Source organism: Daphnia carinata, chromosome 10 (genome assembly GCF_022539665.2).
Source record: "Daphnia carinata strain CSIRO-1 chromosome 10, CSIRO_AGI_Dcar_HiC_V3, whole genome shotgun sequence".
NCBI classification, from domain to species: Eukaryota; Metazoa; Arthropoda; class Branchiopoda; order Diplostraca; family Daphniidae; genus Daphnia; species Daphnia carinata.
The window spans coordinates 5,439,167-5,451,883 of record NC_081340.1 but is presented as its reverse complement, the minus strand read 5'-3'; the positions used below and the strand labels follow the sequence as shown (position 1 = coordinate 5,451,883).

At 39.6% G+C, this 12,717-nt stretch overlaps 3 long non-coding RNA genes across 5 annotated transcripts; all 3 read left to right on the top strand.

Annotated features, from left to right (window-relative positions):
• The first annotated feature begins 168 nt into the window (after positions 1 to 168).
• On the top strand, positions 169 to 755 carry LOC130695910 (uncharacterized). The gene is made up of 3 exons (XR_009002504.1): positions 169 to 238; positions 355 to 503; positions 583 to 755. It is a non-coding gene; the product is annotated as an uncharacterized LOC130695910 (long non-coding RNA).
• Positions 756 to 1,224: 469 nt separating this feature from the next.
• On the top strand, positions 1,225 to 3,371 carry LOC130695909 (uncharacterized). The gene is made up of 6 exons (XR_009421927.1): positions 1,225 to 1,459; positions 1,528 to 1,814; positions 1,894 to 2,051; positions 2,106 to 2,364; positions 2,428 to 2,839; positions 2,917 to 3,371. It is a non-coding gene; the product is annotated as an uncharacterized LOC130695909 (long non-coding RNA).
• Positions 3,372 to 6,704: 3,333 nt separating this feature from the next.
• On the top strand, positions 6,705 to 7,851 carry LOC130695905 (uncharacterized). 3 transcript variants are annotated; one of them, XR_009002495.2, is made up of 6 exons: positions 6,705 to 6,807; positions 6,894 to 6,919; positions 6,988 to 7,059; positions 7,122 to 7,186; positions 7,252 to 7,437; positions 7,497 to 7,851. It is a non-coding gene; the product is annotated as an uncharacterized LOC130695905 (long non-coding RNA). The 3 variants fall into 3 exon arrangements; XR_009002496.2 differs by having other exon boundaries at positions 6,727 to 6,807; positions 6,889 to 6,919; XR_009002497.2 differs by having other exon boundaries at positions 6,738 to 6,807; positions 6,889 to 6,919; positions 6,977 to 7,059.
• The last annotated feature ends 4,866 nt before the right edge of the window (positions 7,852 to 12,717 follow it).

The window sequence follows — 12,717 nt, the reverse complement described above, 5'->3', positions numbered from 1 at the left end:
ATAAATATACTGTAAAAATATAATAGTTAATCGAATTGAAATTTAATATGTATATATATATTAAATGCATAGAAATCTATGAAAATAAAACGTAGAAGCCGTTTTATTTTCGGAGTTTTTTTTTTTTTTAATTTACAGTCCTTTACGACGGACACCCTTGCCACCTGGTGTGCCCAATACAGTGACAGTGTGCAGATTGTACGAGCGAAAGAGATGGTGCAGATTTGATGGAGAACAGGTAAAATCCGTCATCGTGAAACAGGAAAAGGCCACACTTCAAGCATGGATTCTCATGATGTTATCGTATTATGTGCTCATATTGATATATCTCTTAAAGTGCTACTGCTTCAGTAGAACTTTCTGGAATTCGTGACCAAGCCGAAGAGGACGGGGGCTGGACGTGAGGGTTTGGTGGATACTGCCGTAAAAACTGCCGAGGCTGGATACACTTTCGACCTTTACAATTAGTGACCAAGCAATGAAAACATTACGTTTTTTCGAAGGTACATGCAACGTCGCCATTTTAAGTCCTGGGAGTTCTTTGTTGCCAATACAATACTCACTGTCGGTGAAATCATTCAGTTTTTATGTAGGGAGGTGATGGTTGGGATCCCACCTCCATTGAAGACACATATAGTGTTGTGGAGTTTCAAAGAGCTTTTGATCACATTGAAACAAACTTTCCTTATGGCGATGAAGATCCTATGGATAATGTGGAATCACGAATTCCTAGGTAATTTCCTAGGCATGAATGCTTTCAGGTACTTATTGTACTTAATATTATACAGTTGGCAAATTTCGTTAATATTTTTCTTGCAGCTGAGGAGGTAAATATGGTCATCAAGCTTCCGCCTCCATGTATACTAATACCTGCTGCCGTTTGGTCAGAGAAACAGATTTTTAGTTACAGTTTGTTTATGGGGCTGTGGTTTGACCTCATCTAGATGGAAGCCAAAGATTGGCCTGTGGATTTTTAAGGGGCTCTTGATCACATCAAAGCAGCTTCTCCTTATGCAGATGAAGATCATGTTGAATTACAACAAGCTTTTATACTATTATGGAGAAGAATGCCTTCAAATCACTTGGGGTCACCTTCAAATTTGAACTTATGTAACACAATACTTTTAAAAATCGACAAAGTATTTTTAATGCTTTTTTTTTATATTCCCAGAATTTTTGTGGAGGATCAAGTCAGACGTATCCGTAAGGTACGGGAGCGTTATAAGATGGAAGGTCGGCCACTATTAACTGTAGAAAAACACTTGGAGCGCCAGTACTTGGTCAACTAGTAGAGTTCTGTGAATTTTCTAGAGAGAAGTTGCTAAATCAAATCTGATACAGTAGCATACGTTTATAGCCCTTTGCGCGCATAGCATTGGCGAACCGGACATCAAAAGACATTTAAAACTTTTCACGTCTCTGATGTGGCATCGATGAACATCACACAGGGAATTCCTAGGTAAGAAAGGATTTTTTTTTAAGCTATCGAAATTAATAATCACCTCTTTGTTTCCTGACAATCTTCAGGATTGAGGAAATCATTAACGCCTCAAAGGCACCTGTTATCTCCACCCAACTAATTGATAACGAACCGGAATATGCCCGACGAGTAAAAGGAAGGATAGGAAAAACTATGCTTGGAGAATTAAATTTAGAAAAATATTTTCCCGTAGTTTTTCACTGTTGTCCTTTTAAGGTGATGGTTTATTTCGAGGAAGTATATTTGCCTGATGCATGTTCTTGGTGATTACATTAGACATGAACCGAATCCGCTTGCTGAAACTAAAAGTGGATGCAAATTCTATCCAATAGAGGTAAATTAATGATTTTCTGATTTACAAATTGAACTAATTTTCTTTTAAAGTTTTTTATTTATTATTATTTTTTTTTTAGTTTTCAGCCCCTGTACGTGTAAACTAAAAATAAAACCAGCCTTCATGAAAGTCATCAGTGAAACAAGAATGATTGTTAAGCCCGTCCTATCTGCAAAATCGTCAATGTGTCATGTGATAAAGTTCCTTAAGGAACAATTGCCTAGGGTCGTTATAAAAGTACGTTACAATTTCTGTAGCTATAACTGCTTTTCAACTTGCATCCTGCTTCAGGGTTTACCAACTGTTAGCCGAGCTGTCATCAATATCCATGATACAAGTAAACTGCCCAGGTATTATTTGCTTTTAGAGGGTGACAAGTTATTAAGGCAACGGTAAACGATGCAAAGTTTTGTGAAGAAAAATTTGGAACATGTTTTTAAATTTATTTCAATTTAAAATGTCGAAATTAATCTTTTAACTATTCCAGGATTGGCTTAAGGTTTATGCATTAACCTTTCAAAACCAGAGTCATCTTTTTACAAATGAATTTGTAAGTAAAAATTAAGTATTTTTCTAATTATGTATAATTATGTAACACATTTTCATTCAATAGGGAAGGATTATGATCATACTGGGAATGCCTCTTATCAGAAATGGAAAGCTATAACAGGCTTAATTTTTTGTCAGAAATATTAATGCTTACATTTTCAATAAGGTTGGGCTTTCTGGAGCTCCTGCTTCTTCCTCGATGTATCTCACCGATGATTTCGGCTTAATCGGAAGAACAGCTCAATAGCGTCCGATTTCGGCAAAATCACTGCAGCAATCGTAATTAAGAATATCTGCTCATCAGCGGGAATATGTAGATGATATGTAATTAGTGTTTTAAGTTTAAAAAAAAGCGGCCGATTCCAATTCCATCTGGAAGATCTTGTCTTGTAGAATGCAGCAAGGGCAGTGATGAAAGGAAGCCACTTCCATACGCTTTCATAGGTTCAGACAATTCCATATGACAAAAGCTTAAGGTAACATTTTGGGTAAAATTTGAAAAGTCGTAGCAAAAAATACGTGTTCATTTAATTCTTGAATTGTTTTTCTAAAGGGCAACTTTCTCTACAACGAAACGGAGTTGAGGAAGGTTAACTCCTACATACTGAAAAGGTTCCTTGTTTGGGGCAATGTCCGGAATAAAGTATAATGATTGGATACACTACATGGAATTTCCATACTTATTCACGTTCTCCTTTATAACGGTATTAAATTTTAAAAAAGTTGAAGTGTATATCTGGGCTCCCTTCCTTTCCGTAGCCCCGTTTCCCCTTGACTCGTAATAAGCCCGTAGGGGGTCATGCCCCTACTGTACGGTATATTTAAAAATAACATATACCGAGGTTTGGAGGGCTCTGGCCGGAAAGGGGACGTGGGGGTCCGCTTAGTCCGATGATGTGTTCACGGAGGGCGAGGTGGCAACCCACAAATCCGAACTAAAGGTTAATCGCTCCAGTAAAAATGTTCCATATCTTCGGCTCTTCTTCCGGCTTCTCTTAGCCAATCACCGGGTAATCTCCCCGGTGGGTCAACAAGGCAGTGTCTCCCCCTGCCTGGGTTGACGGCAACTTTTGAAAGGGCTATTGTGCCTTTTTAAAGTTGCAAAAAATATTTATAATGTGAAGAGAATTGTCAATAAAATTTTTTTTATAAAATATTTTTTTCAAAATTTGTTTCTTTCATTGTCTGTGTTCGCTGTGTTCACACATTACATTTATCAACCTTTTTTTCATTTGGCTTGCTCAGTTCACATTTATTGTTTTTGCCACCTTTGATGGTAAGCATTGTTTCCATTGGTTTATCGTTTATCTGTAAATATTCAATTATTATATTCACACTCTTTAAATTCTTCAATTTAGATTCGTGAAATGCCTAGATATTTTCTAAAGTAATTTTGTATTTGTTTGTATTTATTTTACTCGCATGGGAACCGATCCCCAGACATTCAGCGTGCAACGCCGATGCTCTAACATTGAGACACGAGTTATATATAAATTTTCTTATTATCCCATATACTATGTTATCGTCTAGGCTGTTTGTGCAGTCTTGCACAACTATATGTTTTCCTGTCTATTAGTTTCTTGAGGTCCATAGCTCTGTGGTAGAGCGTTCAGCTCCGATACCTGTTACACTGGGTTCAAACCTCAGTTAATTTAGAAAATTAAAGCAGAATAATTGCACATAAGAATATTACAGCATTACATTTCAATTTTATTCTAAGTGTAAACGTAAGTCCGTAAGTGACAAGAAAAAAGCCAACTAGACATCAAAAGATTCATGGCTCATTGTTAGAGCTTCGGCGCGGTATGCCGAACAACCAGGGTTCGATTCCCCAATGAATCAAAATTGAAAGCTCAATCTAAACAAATAAGGCTCTCAGGTATGTATCAATAACCAAGGATAATACATACATTGTGGCTACATGTGTGGAAAAAAAAAGCAAGGAAAAAAAACCACATAGGTTAAACCACACAAGTTAAAAACACAAGTTTTGCTATTTTTGTTTAAAAAAATAAATAAATTGTATTGACATTACTCTGCACATTACAATAATTTTGGCAACTTTAAAAAGGCACAATAGCCCTTTCAAAAGTTGCCGTCAACCCAGGCAGGGGGAGACACTGCCTTGTTGACCCACCGGGGAGATTACCCGGTGATTGGCTAAGAGAAGCCGGAAGAAGAGCCGAAGATATGGAACATTTTTACAGGAGCGATTAACCTTTAGTTCGGATTTGCGGGTAGCCACGTCGCCCTCCGTGAACACATCATCGGACTAAGCGGACCCCCACGTCCCCTTTCCGGCCAGAGCCCTCCAAACCTCGGTATATGTTGTTTTTAAATATACCGTACAGTAGGGGCATGACCCCCTACGGGCTTATTATGAGTCAAGGGGAAACGGGGCTACGGAAAGGAAGGGAGCCCAGATATACACTTCAATTTTTTAAATATCAAATACCGTCTGGGGAATCCGAACGAAGTATAGAAATGTCATGTCATCGATCCAATCATTACAATTTATTCAGTGTCTTTCCCCAACCAAGAATCTTTTCAGATCCAATGTTACTATTAACCTATATTGAGAAAAGAAAAACAACACCATAAAGCATATCAATTGTTGCTCATGTAACTTACATGACTCGTAGATTCAACTTCTGGTGGAAGCTTGAGAGAGGACATACAAATTGCAGATTAACATCATTGTATAAGGCTCTTGAATGATAAACTAGCACCCGTAGAATGTTGCATTGTTGATAGTTGTGTTCCCAGTACTTGAAAATCCTTTCCTATTGGATAAATATTTTTTTTGTAGATTAGACATGGTTGGCAAAAAGGAGGAGAAATGCTTCGTCATAAATTCAAAATTATTTGAAGAAAATTCCTTTCATACCTAAAGAGTCCATGTATGATGTTCATCACTGCAACGGCAGCAAAGTGAAACATCTTTAGGGCCATTTAAGTACCCAGTTTCACCAACACTCTGAATGTAAAGGACAAGTTGTTCTATAGCCAGAGAAGCAGAATTATTTGAGGCTTCTAGCTGTGACAGAACTATAAAGGATTGCTGTTGTACTGAATTCATTAACACAGGATGATACTTCTCATTAGACAATTTGCATTACTCTATTACTTTACCTCATACCCTAACGGTAATGCACTCTCAGTGTTTTTTCAACTACAGGCAGACTCTTCATCCTGTAACACTTCCAGACTTGACTTGATCCCCGCCAAAATTCTGTGAATGCAAAATAATAGCATTAAAAATACTTTTTCGATAGACAAACAACCGAGAAGTACCTAATCCATGTTTGATGTTGAACTCATGCCATTTCTGGGTTTTCGTACCACACCCATTTTCGGCAGTCTTTATGGTAATATTAATCAAAGCCAGATGTACCACTTTGAAAGGGATGTTGAAAAGCAAATAAAAACCTGTTGAGATGGATGTCAGGAGCATCAGAATAGATCTCAATCAACTTCAGTTATTCTTTTCCCTATAGTACTTAATGACTAGCATAATAGATATACCAGCCTCAATTCAGAACCATAGACCAACGGAAAAGAACACAGAAATGTAGCTGTGAAAGCAGATCACTTTAGAACACAGGATCAGGTAGAGATCATCTAAGAGTAGACCTAAAATGCAAAGACAAAAATATTGAGCATAATTGCAGTTTACCAAACATAGTAGCAAAATAAAATAATTGTCAAAGAAAGACATATACACACTTGGGTTGGCGAATGGGTAAGTCTGCTGCAATGTATGGCAATCCGTGGCAAACCTCCCTCCCCCCCCCCCCCCACCAAAAAAAGGCCTTACTTTCTGTTTTACTGCTACCCACCGTTAGATGGCGATAGTAGTGAAATAGAAAAAAAAGGCCGATATTTTTTTTTTTTTTTTGGGGGGGGGGGGGGGGGGGGTAAAACGGATTGCCATAAACTTATAGTTTTGCTTTTAAAAACAGAGTCTAGTTGAAATGTTAATATGGCAATCCGTTTTACCCAAATTAAAAATAAAAAATATTGGCCTTTTTTTTGTTTTACTGCTATTGCCGTCTACAGGTCACATTTCTAGTTAATTTAGTTAACGAAAAATCATCATACTCCATTTTGGAAGAAACTAAAGGAAAGGAGCAAGAAATTAAAGTGTGTTTCCCCAAGTATTACGCTTTTTTTCTTTTTTTAAAAGTTAAATCTTGATTTGGAAGATTACTTTGAACTTGTTTAAAAAGCATTTAATTTGTGGCGGATAAAATTTCTCGTAATGACCTTTGCGTCCACAAGAGGCGCCTTAAACCGTGGTCCATCAGGCAGTTTTTTTTTTCAGGCATATTTCTAGATTGGCTTAGCGCGTGCAGTCTGCCTTCCTCGCTCGATTTTGCTTCTTGACCTCGTGGCTTTGGCCATTTTTGGCGTTTAATTTTCTCATTTTTCAACGCTTTTCAAGGTACGCTAATAGATAATAATTAATAGCTGATACTAATGTTTGAATAATTTTGAGTTGGACAAATTTTGTTGTCTTCGAAAGATTAGGTGGTGGAAGTCGTACTTGCCATGAGGTAAGAAAAATAAAAATACTATTCCGGTTAGTACATTCTAGTCTGTCTAATCCATAGTTATTAAACAGTTTGGAAAAGGACATTTTTCCATGTAATGCCCACAAGGAGGAGGTGGGAGTCGAGCATGTAGGTGTCACAAGGTGAATATATGACTCATATCTAGTTTTCTTTTACTAAAGTTTAGTGTTCATTTCCAACCAAGAAGTGGGACATGTAGCAAGGGATTTTCCATAAGGAGGGGTCATTGGTGGCAGCAAGTGTTGCAAGGTAAACATCAATTGTATCTTCACAAAAAATATTTTATGTTCCAGTGTTCATTGTCTTACCCCTAGTGTCATGAAGTTGGCCACACCTCGAAAGGCTGTACGAATCTATTCGTGAATTGACGAAAAACGGAAAGCCGCATGAACAATATATTCCGGAAGCTGTGACATGCGATGAAAATGAACTGTTTAAGTGGGATCGTCTGTGGGGAACGCTTTAACAATTTTGATAAAGTTGTTCTCCATCGAATCCAGGTAAGGCATTTTTCGAAACAGTATTTATAATTTGAAAATATCTATTGGGTTTGCTTTAGGTTACAGGAAAAGATGTACCTCAATACATCACATCACTCGAAGAAGCCGGCCTGCGCCCACTACTACTTCAAAACATTAAGAATTCAGAAAAAAAATTATGGTAGTTGGAACGATTACCGAAGCTCTTCGGATTCGTTTATTTCACGCGTTATGGTATTTAAAGAAAATAAACGGGTACCTGGGCCCCTTTGTATCTGTGACCCGATTTCCTCTTCACTTGTGATAATTCTGCAGCGGGTCATGCAGATACTGTGGTCAGCAGAGAAGGTTAGAAGTGCGCTGCCCGGAAAGCAAATTTGGGGTAAAAGAAAAAAACTTATTCCAACTAGTAAGCCATTTCCAAATTCAACCAACAAAAAGGTACACAGTGAGATTTGCTTAACAATTATGTTTCTAGAATTGATTTTAAAATTAGGAAAAGGTTGAAGGAAAAACTTCGTTCTCTAGTAGTTTTTTAGTTAAAATCCTTTTTGTGCAAATTCATGTTTGAAATTGTTTACTTCATTTTCGAATGGTTCCGTTCACATTTGTTGTTCATTTGAGATGTTATATTTACCAGTTACTGCATTATATTTACCACTATTGCAAGATGTTTGTTTATGAAATACTACTGTTTTGTTTATCTGGAATGTTGTGTGGGAGTCCATCAGGAATTGCTGGTCTGCAGTAAATGTCAGGTATGTTAACTCTTCATCAGCAAAATTTTCCGCACTAATTGTGTTTGGTTTTCTTGGTATAGGCTAGGTGATGAACATTAATGAATCAGAAAATGTTTTGCATGGGTGGTGAATGTTCTGACAGTTTTAACAGTTGTGATGTGGTGTATTTTACTTCCACGCATCATGGTATTCTTATCAGTTGAATTGTATGGTTAATTTTCTGTTCGTTAACCTCATTTCCTCTTGACTCATCTAGTAGAAGTTGGTGACCTGATACAATGAACATGGAAAAATCACCTGCGCCTACGTTGACGATGATACCTGTACCGAAGTGCTGGAAACTAAAATTAAATTTTCTTTACAATTTGGTTTCAGGCTATCTTCATAATTTTTTAATAGTTTTGCATTTATTGATGAATCCGCAAGCTCATAGCTGATTTCCTCCTTTAGAAACCGCCCGTCGACGATTTGGCAGCCTCACACAATTAAAGAACGTATGCCAAAAAGTAATTGATTCAATCTAATGTATGCAATGTATACTAATTACACTATTCAAAACAATATTCCAGGCCAAAGTGAGCTCTTCCGAGCAGTAAAGTGACGGCGTATCCATTTAATTGAAAATAGGCACAAGATAGCGCACAATTGGCGAGCTTGTCTCAATGGAGAAATTTTGCCGTGGAACTTATAACCGAAATACATTGCAGCTGTTCAAAAAAAGAAGTGTATTACCATACAGGTGTTGACTAGCTAACAATCCAGAGATACGTCAACTTGCGAAATTTCTAGATGTGTGTGAAGCGCAATCAGCATCCTTGTTGAACTGTGAACCCAAATCATGTATTTTCCTAGAAATATCTAGGTTTTTGGATAAATAAATAAAAGACAGTGAAAAAATCGGGCTCAAAAACATGTTAAATCGCTATATTTTTAAAATGCCGTTCGTGGTTTCGGTCGCTGTATTTGTTAAAATTGAAATGGTAGTAGCCAATATGGGGGTGGGTGGGGATTCACGCTCTAAAAGTATGTTTAAAGAGTTCACATCAGTGCAGTTCCCGTCTCAAAAAAGCAAGATTTTCAATTTTGATGAATTTTTCGGTTGTTAATTGGAAAACAAGATGACGCTGCTGTGCCACTATTTACTTGCTGACTATATGGGAGCGGTGAAAGCTGTGTTCGAAAGTTTCTGTTAAATATGTCATATTCCAATGGAAAAGTCAAGAAAATCTAATGGTGCTTCTGTTCGTTTTCATCCCTGAGTGTGTTTTGGAAGTGAAGCCCACAGAATGCTTGGTGTTTATGGTACATATCTTGTATGCCAGCTGTCAAACCAAAAAACTATTAGCAACCTACTACGTTGCATACTTCAAACTATACCAGTGCTCATTGAGAGGTATAAGACTAGTGTTTTGTTATCAGAATCTCATTGACGGATTTGCTTTTAAGGTTTAGCTCATGAAACTTCATTTGTAAAGAATACTTCCAGTTGAGGAACGTCACCAAAGATGCAAATCCTATGGGTAGGAATACCATAATATCGTTCTTCTACTCTTTAACCACTCATGGTCTCCTGTCAATCGTGATCTGAGTGGTGCACCATATTCATCTTCGTTGCAGTGTCAACTGTAATGACAGTCATTTTGGCAGTTGTAATCTCTACTTAGCCTACCAACGGACACATACATGTACCTCAACACAATTTCTACTGATATTTTAAATTTCTCTTGTGCCTCATATAGTTTGCTTTTTTATTTAAATTGAACATTCAACCATAGAATTGCCAACTCTTGGCCGTCTGCTGCCTATTTGCTGGCCCTACAGTCTTTCTAGCCATCGGACAGCAGAAGTAAGTCAAATTGCCTTCAACGTTTGGTTACAACAACAATCTTATATTTCCCACTAACTAGTTCTTTTTCTTTACTTTTACGATTTAGAACAAAGCCTTCTTCGTCTTCGCCACGCCCGTCGTCACCTCGCCCGTCATCCCGTCTTCGTTTCGGCCGTCGTCCCGTCTTCGCTTCGCCCGTCGTCCCGACTTTGCATCGCCCGTCGTCCCGACTTTGCATCGCCCGTCGTACCGACTTTGCATCGCCCGTCGTACCGACTTCGCCTCGCCCGTCGTCCCGACTTCGCCTCGCCCGTCGTCCCGACTTCGCCTCGCCCGTCGTCCCGACTTCGCCTCGCCCGTCGTCCCGACTTCGCCTCGCCCGTCGTCCCGACTTCGCCTCGCCCGTCGTCCCGACTTCGCCTCGCCCGTCGTTCGCCTCGCCCGTCGTCCCGACTTCGCCTCGCCCGTCGTCCCGACTTCGCCTCGCCCGTCGTCCCGACTTCGCCTCGCCCGTCGTCCCGACTTCGCCTCGCCCGTCGTCCCGACTTCACCTCGCCCGTCGTCCCGACTTCGCCTCGCCCGTCGTCCCGACTTCGCCTCGCCCGTCGTCCCGACTTCGCCTCGCCCGTCGTCCCGACTTCGCCTCGCCCGTCGTCCCGACTTCGCCTCGCCCGTCGTCCCGACTTCGCCTCGCCCGTCGTCCCGACTTCGCCTCGCCCGTCGTCCCGACTTCGCCTCGTGGCCATGCCGTCTTCGCCTCCGTTATCGCCTCTTCGTCACCTCATGGTCGCCTCGTCTTCGCGGTATGGTTGTGTTTTGTTTTATGTTGTATTATGTCTTGCAAGTTAACCCGTTGGCTGCCACCCACCCACTTTGATCCCCTTTTTTTTGTAGCTTGACAGGGACGGGCCGCGCTGTTCTGCTCCATGGTCTATCTGCCATGGGGTGGAGCAGCGCCACTGCCCAAGATTGGCCGAATGGCCCCAAAGGCAATGCACCACAGGGAATCCCTTGATCGAGACGGCGATGTAGACCTGGGATGTGCATTTCCGTAAAGGTCTTATCGTCGTCTCAGCCCGGCCCACCCGGCCCCCTTGGTCGCTATCCCTTTGATAGCGACAGTAGCTATTGTAGATAGGTGGCGTGGCAGCCAACGGGTTAGTTTTAAGTGTATTTGTGTATGTATTGTATGTTGTGTACTGTGTTATGAAATGTACGTAAAAGTGGTGGATATGTGGGTGGAAGGAGGGATAATAAAAACGATTTTACACTATTTACTGTTGTATTAATTATTTAGCTATACATTAGCTGATATGGGGATCGAACCTTAGTATTCTAGCGTGACAACCACACGCTATACCATTATTCCAACCACGAACTTATTAACAACTAATGTGGATTCAATAATAAGCTAATGTGAATCGCATATCTGTATAGGTATCACAATCCTAAGTGATATTAATAAGAGCAGATGTGGCATAAAAGTAGCATGCTGGCTTGCGACACAATTAGTCTGTGGTTCAATCCCCATGTCAGCTAATGTATAGATAAGTAATTATTACAAAAGTAAATAGTGTTAAATCGTTTTTATTGTCCTTGCTTCCACGGACTTACATTTACACTAGGAATAAAATTGAAATGCAATGCTGCAATATTCTTTTCTACATTTATTCTACTTCAATTATATACATCTACTGAGGATTGAACCCAAGGTAACAGGTATCTCAGCTAAAGGTTCTACCACAGAGCTATGGACCTTATGAAATTTGTAGAAAGATAAACATATAGTTGTGCAAGACTGCACAAACAGCCTAGACGATAACATAGTATATGTGATAATACGAAATGTTAGATATATCTCGTGGCTCAATGTTAGAGCATCGGCGTTGCACGCTGAATGTCTGGGGATCGGTTCCCATACGAGTAAAATAAAATACAAAATTACTTCAGAAAATATCCAGGCATTACATGTTGTTACTTGAATCTAAGTTGAAGAATTCAAAGAGTGTAATAAATGTTAATTGCATACTTACAGATAAACGATAAACCTATGGAAACAATGCGTACCATCAAAGGTGGCAAAAACAATAAAGGTGAATTGAGCAAGCTAAATAAAAAAAAAGTTGATGGATGTAATGTGTGAACACAGAACAATGAAAGAAATAAGTTTTGCAAAAAATATTTTCTAAAAACAATTTTATTGACAATTCTCTGCATAGTAGAATTATTTTTGCAACTTTAAAAAGGCAAAACAGCCCTTTCAAAAGTTGCCGTCAACCCAGGCAGGGGGAGACACTGCCTTGTTGACCCACCGGGGAGATTACCCGGTGATTGGCTAAGAGAAGCCGGAAGAAGAGCCGAAGATTTGGAACATTTTTACAGGAGCGATTAACCTTTAGTTCGGATTTGTGGGCAGCCACGTCACCCTCCGTGAACACATCATCGGACGAAGCGGCACCCCACGTCCCCTTTCCGGCCAGAGCCCTCCAAACCTCGGTATATGTTGTTTTTATATATACCGTACAGTAGGGGCATGACCCCCTACGGGCTTATTACGAGTCAAGGGGAAACGGGGCTACGGAAAGGAAGGGAGCCCAGATATGCACTTCAATTTTTGAATTTTAAATACCGTTTGGGGAATATGAATGAAGTGTAGGAATTCCATGTTGTCCATCCAATCATCACAAATTATTCAACGTCTTGCCCCAAACCAAGAACATTTACAGAGCCAAT